General features: G+C 45.0%; 1 pseudogene; it reads right to left on the reverse strand.

Annotated features, from left to right (window-relative positions):
- Positions 1-5048: 5048 nt before the first annotated feature.
- LOC112407090 (caspase-6-like) overlaps positions 5049-9894 on the reverse strand; it is an 18043-nt pseudogene continuing 13197 nt past the window's right edge.

The raw sequence follows: 9894 nt of genomic DNA on the forward strand, positions 1-9894 counted from the left end.
AATGTCTTTATTCCACCCTCATTTTTTAAAAAAATTCAGTATATAGAAAATACAGCACAGAGACATTTGCTTTTTCTCTCACTTTCAAGGCGTCATTTGGTCTTCGTTGCCTTGTTTTTTGTCATTGTCTTTTGGTTTCCATTGTTTTTGATAGGAAGTCCAGCCATCATTTGTAGCATCATTCTCCTCTGTAATGTGGCATCTTTCTCTGGCTGCTTTCAGGATTTTTCTTTTATCTTTGGATTTCAGCAGTTTGACCATGATGTGCCTAGGTGTGGTGTTTTTGTGTTTATACTGTTGGGGATCACTGAGTTTCTTGAATATCTAAGTTGATTTTTTTAAATCAGTTTGGGAAAGTTAGGCCAGTATTTCTTCAAATATTTGTCTGCCACATACTCTTCTTTTTCTTAGACTCCAATTACACGTATACAAGACCATCTGATAGGCCCCCAAGGCTATGTTCACCCCTCCTCAATCTTTTTTCTCTATGTTCTCCAGATTGGATATTTTTTTATTGATCTTCAAGTTCACTGACTCTCTATTCTACCATCTTCAATCTGCTATTAAAACCACCCAGTGAATTTTTCATTTCCGTTATTGTATTTTTTAGTTCTAGATTTTTCAAAAATTTTATAGTATAGAAAGAGAGATGGAAGGTGCAGAAGAGAAGGGAAACGGGATCTAGTGAAAAAGATGAGAGATTTACTGTTAACAAATCCACAATGAAGGGGAGGAAGAAGACAGGTTCAGATGAAGATCAACTTTTAGATTCTATCGTGAGGAGATTTCAGAACTCCGTTCAACAGCTTTTGATTTCTCAGTGAAATATGAAGCATGTTGTCAACTGGAAAGTAAGAGAGGCTTAAGGAGATAGAAGATGGTAGTAAGCTGTTATCTTCAAAAGTAGTAAAGTTTCTTTATTAGGGAAATGAGCAGGGTTTGTTATATGAAGGCTATTTTTGTGATTTTCTCCCAAGATGAGATGACATGGATGAAGATAATAGGAAGTTTTGCAGACAGGTGTGACAGAGGTAGAGAGAGGGCACAGATTTGAGTGCACTTGTTATGCAGTATAGTGATGAACGAAAAGATGGATAGAGAGCAAAGTAAAGACACAAAGGAACTTGTGAGAAAGTGTTGGGATCACTTAAGTGAAGGTCATGATGAGTTTGAAGATCTGTGGCAGTGAGGGTAGAAGCATCAGTGAGCCTGTGTAGAGTTGGGTGTGATCAAAGGATGGGATGTTTAAAACTGAGAATTTTAATTTGGTACAGTTTCTAGTAAAAAAAAAAAAACAGCAAACATTTAGGATATGAATATGAGAGGAGTTTATGGTTAAGGAGATTCAGGGATTAAGACGCTAGGGTATAAGATTGATAATAGGGCTTGGGAAGGTGAGAAATTTTACAAACCCAAAGGTAAACTAGGTACAGAGGAAGGACTTTGGAGAGAAGAGAGAAATTAGGAGATGTATCAAGCAGTATGTAGAAAAAAGTCCAGGTGATGACAGATACTTGGGAAAGAGAGTGAGACTTTTGGAAGGATCAGAAATAAACAGGGATGAAACAGGGGTGGTAGAACAAGTTTTGAAGGTCTCTTAGAGGGTGAGAACTTACTTCTAAAGCTGTGGACCTGAATATTTAGCTCCTTCCAGCTCAAAAGCATTCTGGCAGCAAAATGATTTGTGAAAACTATGAGCAATTCTTCTGAAGGTCTCTGACACAGGCTTGGGCAAGCTGATGATGAACTCTACCTCAATGGCAATATCAAATCTGCCCAAAGATTTTTTTTTTTAAATGCATGTCATATATCTAGCTTTGAAGTTCCTCAACTATCCCTGAACCAAGTCAACATAATAAATTTAATAAAGGTACAGATGGAGATTTTGTTTTCAATTTAAAGGAGAAATTAGTCATAGAAGTATTTTAGTCAATTGGCATACATCTGAGTTTGTTCAGGAACAAAGCAGCAACATGTACCCAGAGGCCCTTTTGAAATGAGATTATCACACTCAAATGTAGTTTATAAGTGTAGTCTGAAGAAACTTTCTGTTATCTTCATGTTATAGGCCAGATGAAGTAATATTAAAGAGGAGCGTATATGTTAGAACTTGAACTCAAGTGGTCCAGCATAGCTCCTTAAGCAAGCAGCCCAGACTCCTTCATGCTTGCAAGCTAAACAAGCAAACTACAGCATGGTTTCAAATTTTAAAACATCTTCATTACACATTCGTTGAAAAGGACCCTCTAAAGGTGAAGCCAGTCACATTTATAATAAGATAGGTGCCCCTTCCATGTACTCTGACTTTTTGGAAATTTGTATTTTGGTATCTGTATTCTTTTTTGGTCTTTCCTGCTGCTCTTAGAGTGGGACCTGTTGTTACAAAGACCAACACCCTCAGTGTTGGTTGAGTTGTTACACCCTCAGTGTCTGACGTATAGTAGGTACTCAAGAAAGATTTGTTGAGTGAATGGATATAGACAGTCAAAAGAGAACAACTAATGTAGTCTGGTAAGGAAATAAAAGCTGTAACCTCTTGAATCCAGGATCTAAGACAGAATAATAGTTTATTTTCTCCATCTGTTTCTCATGAAAAGTAAGAGTTAAAATAATGACATGAGTAAGAAAAATTATCAGACCCACTCTTAAAACTAAGTTTTGAATAGCAGTGCCCTGAAAAAGAGAGTCTTAATGCTTCTAGGACAAAGAAAATGAAGAGAATTTACTGGCTTGCCAAAATGTGCCAAGGAGTTGACTAGACCAAATGGTTGTAGAAGATCCTGCAGCATTCATAGAAATATTGAGACATTTGATAGTTGGTCTCTGTCTGAGTTAGTTCGGGCTACTATATAAAACAAAATGCAAGAGGCTGGGCAGTGTATGAACAACAGAAATTTATTTCTCACAGTTCTGAAGCCTGGAAATCTGAGATCAGGGTGCCAGTATGGTGATGGCCCTCTTCTGGCTTACAGGCTGCCAACTTCTCGCTGTATCCTTACATGGCAGAATGAGAGCAAGAGAGTTCTCTGGAGTCCCTTTTATAAGCGCACTAATTCCTTTCATGAGGACTCCACCCTCATGATCTAATCACCTCCCAAAGTCCCCACCTTCTAATACCATCACATTGGGGGTTGATATCTCAACATATGAATGGGGGGGGCAAGAGGAACATTCAGTTCATAACAGCCTCTACCAACACTAAACTGAGCATAGCATTTCTTGGCATGTTGTAACAATTCACTCTAGGGCGACAAATAAAACAGGGATATCACAGTTGGCACTAGCTGCACCATTGGAAGTTTCTGGTTCAATCCTCTTCTCTTGTCTGCTACTTCGTATGGCTGCATGTACTATCACCTTTTCCAGTTACTTCAGTGGAAAACAGGAGTGGATAAACTGTATCTCAGTTCAAGGAAGAGGAAATTGGTATACAAACATACACTTTAAAAAGAAAAAAATATGGTGAATTGGCAGTATATTCAATATACAGTCATTGCAGTAGCAGAAATCTTAAAGGACAAAATCTAGATTTTGCCTCCAAAAATGATAAGCTAGATTTCTCAACAGTAGCAATGGTAATACACTTCCTGTGGCCCACGACGTACCTATGATCACTGAGCACTTCCCTGCATGGCTGTCTGCAGCCACAGTACTTTGCACTGATTCATGTATTTCCTTTGTGAATACAAACCCTGTTTTTCTCATTACAGTAAATATTTACAAAAGGACGTGTACTTCCTCTTTTTGTTCTTTTCTTCTGTGTCTCTGCCTTTTCTTCTGTCTTTGCGGCTTTCTTTCCAACTTTCTCTTTATTTAATCTCCAGAGGGGTTATCTCAATTCATACGTCTCTATCCTTATTTACTACCACATCCTCACCCTCACCCTTAACTCCTTGGCTCTCTCATAGTCTTGGAACTTGACTGAGTAAACGGAAAGTGTTCCATGCAGAAGGGTCAGAAAGAGTTAGTGTTGGGTAGGAGTTTACTTAAGTCCTACCTCTTCTTCGGTGCATCTCTTGGAGATGTAGAGCCCTGTGAGAAGATGGAGGCTTAGCTTTACAATCATGTCATTCACGCTGGGGCAGGAAAAGAATGTCCAGCCTTGGGACTGAAAAAAAAAGGGTCACCTCTGACCTCAAGGGCTGAAATATGGAGGTGGGGGGAGGACGACTCATTCTAGCTGTAGTGTGTAGCCAAGACTGGAAACTCCTCAGACCCATCTACCTGCTGTGGCACCATAGGAATGCCTGGGGGAATGTGTGTACTTAAAACCCAGAAGAGCTGGTAACTTTAGGAACCCAGTTCTGGGGAAGCTCAGAATGACATTAAATGAGCAAAACAACTGAAGACTTCTCATCTCTAACCCAGGACCTAGATCACCAAAACTCCCTTCTCTAGTGGACACATATCACCCCAGGCCCAGGTTATGGGACTTCAGTGCTGTGCCCATCGACACATCACTGTGGAGCTTCCAGCAATGGCTGGCATGGCGCCGGGTGGCCTGATCGTCAGTGATTCAATAGCATAAAGGCGGTGACAACTACTCCCAAAATAAGAGGACTGTTTGTGGACTGAGGTTGCCTGGATTTCTGTCAAGAGGAGATGATCAAATTCGTTCTAGATTCCTGGGCAGAGTGAACACTGTTGAAGTTCTTGGAGAAATCCTGGGAGGGGAAGCAGGAGGGAGAGAAGAATTAAACTATTTGTGATAGATGGAGGGAGAAACCATGACATTTAATGTTAAAAGTAATGAAATGCTGTTCTACGCCCAGAGGTCACATGCAGACAATTCCCGCACAACGAAGCACCAGGCAGCTCTCTCTGAAAGGAGCACAAGTTGTTCAGTCAATGCACAGGGCAGCCCAGCAGGGCTGCATGTCTGTACCAGGGATCGGTGGATAAATGCCTCAGCTTCCTCACCCCTCAAGGAGATGTTGCTGAGGTTTCTCACACAGTTTCTCACAAGGCCCCAGGGGGATTAAGTCTCAGTTGTCCATAGGTAATCTGCTCATTTGTGTTCTCCTAAGGGGTTTGCTCCCTTCCCTGTCCTACTTCCCCACTCCCTGAAGTGCTTCCTGGGACAAGCTCTCCTCCCCCTATAGGAGAGAGAGAGAGAGAGAGAGAGAGAGAGAGACTGAAACCAACACACAAGAAGGGCTGAGTGGGAGTGAACACCGTTGAACAACCAATGGTCCCACGTGGGTGAGACCCAGAGGGGCTCCTGAGCTCAGCCTCACCTGCTGGTGCAAGAAGCTGTCCCAAGGGCAGGCTTCTTCACAGCTCCACCCCGGGACACCAGCCTCCACACCACCATAGACGGAGTGCAGCTGGAGGAGGGCACACCTAGGTGGGGCAACCTCTGTGATTTTTTTCCAGGTTGGCCTTGCCCAGTGTGACGTGGTCAGCCAGGCAACACCACATCTTAAACACCCATCTGTGCAGGACTCACTGATGAAGGGGAATGGGGTCCAGGCCTTGAGAGTGTTAAGCCTATTGTTGGGGGGAGGGGTGGGCAGGCCACTTGGCCGTGCCTTCACCTTAACAGACAGCCTCCAGTTGTGGCTTCTGAGGTTCAATGTGCAGTCACTGGAGTGTACTGAAATGGTTCCAGGAAGGAATGGTCTCCATGCAACTTTAAAGTTGTACAGGGTTTCCTGTACTGGGCTTGGAATGGATTTCTTTAATGAGTCTTGAAATTAACATGTAAGTAGCAGCATCACACATCATCTATGTGTGTGTGTGTGTGTGTGTGTGTGTGTTAAGACCATTCATTTGTTCAATGGAACACTTTAAAAAATATACCACATTCTTCCTATCCTATTCTGACACATCTTTGTTTTTGAAAGGGTCAGGGCCTCAGTAAATGCTAATGGCTCAGGTCACACCTGACCTCTGAGAGGCCTGGAAAGGCCATGGACTAGAGAACGCAGACCAAACCCAAGCCCCATTTCTGCAGAAGTTGAAAACTTCCCAGCCGTAGGTCCCAGCAGCCCTCCAGGGCCCCAGACTCAGCTCTGCTATCAGCTGTGGGATGTTGGGTCCGTCACTCAAAGTCTGGGCTCTCTGTCTGTGCAATGCAAGGCTGGCAGGACAGCATTATACATCTGAGTTCCTCTGCCTGTGACATCTTAAGAAGTTAAAGATTTGCTACACAGCTTCCAAAGGTGCCCTGGATGAGTAGACCTCCTACAAGCCAGCTTCTTGCCTGCCATTCGGAGGGGAAGTAAGCAGTACAGAGAGGAGGGGTGGCCTGGAAGCCAGGCACCCTGACTCTAGGCTCTTTGACAAAGTTTTGCTGGAGCAGACTCTGGCCTGGGGGGTCCAGCAGGAGGCTGGACTCAAAGGACTAGGTCACACCTGATTTGTTCATCAGGTATTAACTGTCCTGGCTTTGTTCACCTCTGGCGATTGAACATGGACAGGAGAGGTTCCTGCCCCGCCTGGGGCTTACAGTCTAGAAGTGGGGAGGACATCACTATCTGAAATGACCTTATTTATAGTTTAAAGCCATTATTTTAAAAAGGAGGAGAATCATGTGAGGGGTGTGTGAAGTGGGGATGGGGGAGGGTGGAATGGTCGGAAAAGGCCTTTCTGAGCTCTTCCAGTTCTGAACTAACTTGCCCCTGGCCCCATCATTTTCACCCAGAGGGTCTCGGTTCTCGGTTTCTACAGCCCACAACGAAAGGGGCTGGCCTCCCCTCTTCCTGCTCAGCGGGGCTCGACTCCCACGCTCTGCGATCCACTTCCCCAGCGGGCCAGGCTGTGTGGAAACAGGCCGGGCCCTGGCAATGCAGGGCTGCTCTGACTCCAGGGGCCTGCGCTTGAAAGGCTCCATTCCAGGTCTGTGTGTCCTGGGGCGCTGTTGGGGGTTGGGGTGGAGGCGGAGGGTGCGCTGCATCTCCCAGGCCCTGGCCATCGGTGTGATAAAGTGGAAGAAGTCTAGAATTTAAATTCTAGTTACTAGCTGTGTGACCTTGAGGAAGTTGCTTAACTTCGCTGATTCTCAGTTTGCTCAAAGGTAAAAAGGTTATTATAATCATTACAACGGCCTGAAGTTATACGATGTTCATAAAGCCCATAGCACGTTGCTTGATGAAAGTTCCCTTTGTATTAATGTAACACTTCATGCCTTCCAGAGGTCCCCACTCCTTCCTGAACAGAAGGGAGATCCAGGAGGCTCAGAGTACCCTCCTTTAGGAGGGAAGGTGGTGGTGTGTGGTTTGGGGGGTGGCATTTTTTCCATTCTAACTTGTTCATGGCTAGGCCTCCTCCAGGCAGTTTTACTTCCTGACACCATTCTAGAAGCCCGGTTTGAGAGGGGACAGTGCACAGGTCCTGAATATAGAAGGGATGTTATTGGCTTGCTTTCATCATTACTGACTGTATTTGTCAGAATTATTTTCTTCGGGTTGGGTTTGGTCACTTGAAAATTGCTTTATGCAGTATAGAAATTGATTGGGTCATATAAATGAAAAGGCTGAGGGTTTTAGCTTTAGGCATAGCTTGATCCAGGGGCTCACATAGGTTTGCCGGGCTTGTTCTCTCTTTTTCCCTCTGTGTTGACTGTTCTTAGTATGGAGTGATAAAAAGCACGGCATCTCAGGCTTATCTGTTCCTTTAGAGAGAGGGGGGATAGGAGGATGTCTCTCTTTTCTTCCATCACCTCCATCCTTATAGCAAACGTTATTGATACACTAGACCAAAGCGGGGCCAAGCCATCTCAGTGGACAGGGAGTGGGTTTCCACCATAGCAGTGGGTACTTTGCCCAGGTGCCACTGTGATAGTCAGTCCCACCCCAGGTGCTGGGGATTGGGCAGGGACAGTTCCCAATGAGAGGTCTGACTTCTGGGCAGATAAAATAGGACCTGTTCATTGCGCCGTCTCTGCCTTTGCTCAGCACCGCCTAAAGGAAGTCTTTAGTAGAGTGTAGACTGCCTGGGTGCCATGTTCCATCTGTCAATTGTCAAGTCTTATACCAGGCAAGGAAGGCATCCTGCATGTTCCTCCTTTGATTCCTTGTTTTGTTGTTTGCTTGTTGGTTGATTCATTCATTCAGCATTTAATAAATGCCCAGCATACACCAGGGCCTCTGCCAAGGGTGAACATGTTTGCTTTTGAGAAGCTCACGGTCTAGTTGGAGAGGCAGATGTGCAGAGAACAGAGTCTGGGACCGTGTAACCGTCTGGGGACAAGCAAAGACTTCCCAAGGAAACTGTACTTGAGCTCTAAATTGGAGATAGTAGGAGGAAAAGTTGCAGGGACTTCCCAGGCCAAGCGGTGTGGTGTGGTAGGGTACTTTCTGTTGTAAGTAACACTAGTTAGGTTACTTTACTGTCTTGCTTAAGAAGTCTAGAGGTAGGTGGTTCAAAGTGGCCACAGTTCTGGGTTGGCTTCTTGAAGATTCTCTGGGTTTTCCCTGCCCTGCCACAGGGTGACTGGAGCTCCATCATGCCTTCACGTGATAACATGTAGAGCAAAAAGGGAGGGAGACGGCTTGCTTCTCAGTGATTCTCTAGATAACAAAGGTCAGAATTGCCCAGAGGTTCCCTGTGCCACTGGCCAGAATGGTCATACGCCCGTGCTGAGCCAGTCACTGGCAAAGGAGGAGAGGGTGGCTGTGATTGTCGTGGCCCAGCCATGTTCTGGAGCTGGGGGAGGGGTCACCTTCCCTGAGCACGTTGGTGCCCCTATCTGAAAATCGGAATTCTGTTAGCAAGGCAGAAAGCGAGACTGGCTTGCCTGTCGGGCTGTTAGGTAGCCAGTCACCCGTGTCTCCTGCAGGTGGTGACAGATGATGAAAGACATGGCCTTACAGGAAGCAGGAGAAGCTCAGGATGGTAGGGAAAGGGTAGGGTGTGGCTGAGGGGAGGGAAGGAGCTGAGGTTGGAGGCGCAGTAGAGACAGGAAAACCCTGTGTTAGATGCCCTCTGGATATCACTAAGAAGCCTAAATCTCAGTCCCATTCCTCAAAGAGCTTACATTCAAAACCTGGGAAAGTTTTTCTGGGTCTGTCACACTCCCATAGTAGCAGCAACAGTGGCTCACTCTATGGGGGTTACTGTGCGGGGGATTAGGGTGGAGGAGTTTAGGGAGGGGCCGTGAGCAGTTTGAAGAAGCCTCACAGCTGGTTCTGCCGTGCCTCCCACTCCCCAGTGCCCCCTTCACCTTCTCCCCTGCCCCTTATTGAGAACATTTGCTCTAAATCATGTCTTTGTTTCGGCATCCTTACCTGTCTTCAAGCTAACAGGCTGGGACTTGGAGAAGATGCAGTTAGTGGTAGATCCTGGACTAGGACCTGTGCATCGGCAGCGGACTCTCAACCACTGCGCCACCAGGGAAGCCCATAAACAGCATTTTAAAAAAATTTTATTTATTTATTTTTTGTACAGCAGGTTCTTATTAGCTATATATTTTATACATATTAGTGTATATATGTCGATCCCAATCTCCCAATTCATCCCACCCATCCACCCTCGCTTCCCCCCCTTGGTGTCTATACATTTGTTCTCTACATCTGTGTCTCGATTTCTGCCTTGCAAACTGGTTCATCTGTACCATTTTTCTAGATTCCACATATATGCATGATATATGTGATATTTGTTTTTCTCTTTCTGACTTCACTCTGTATGACAGTCTCTGCGTCCAGCCACGTCTGTACAAATGACCCAATTTCATTCCGTTTCATGGCTGAGTAATATTCCAGCGTACCACATCTTCTTTAACCATTTGTCTGCTGATGGCATTTAGGTTGCTCCCGTGACCTGGCTATTGTAAATAGTGCAGCAATGAACATTGGGGTGCATGTGTCTTTTTGAATTATGGTTTTCTTTGGGTATATGTGCAGTAGTGGGATTGCTGGATCATACGGTAAATCTATTTTTAGTTTTTTAAGG

Source organism: Neophocaena asiaeorientalis, unplaced genomic scaffold, assembly GCF_003031525.2.
Source record: "Neophocaena asiaeorientalis asiaeorientalis breed wild unplaced genomic scaffold, Neophocaena_asiaeorientalis_V1.1 scaffold447, whole genome shotgun sequence".
Lineage (NCBI taxonomy): Eukaryota > Metazoa > Chordata > Mammalia > Artiodactyla > Phocoenidae > Neophocaena > Neophocaena asiaeorientalis.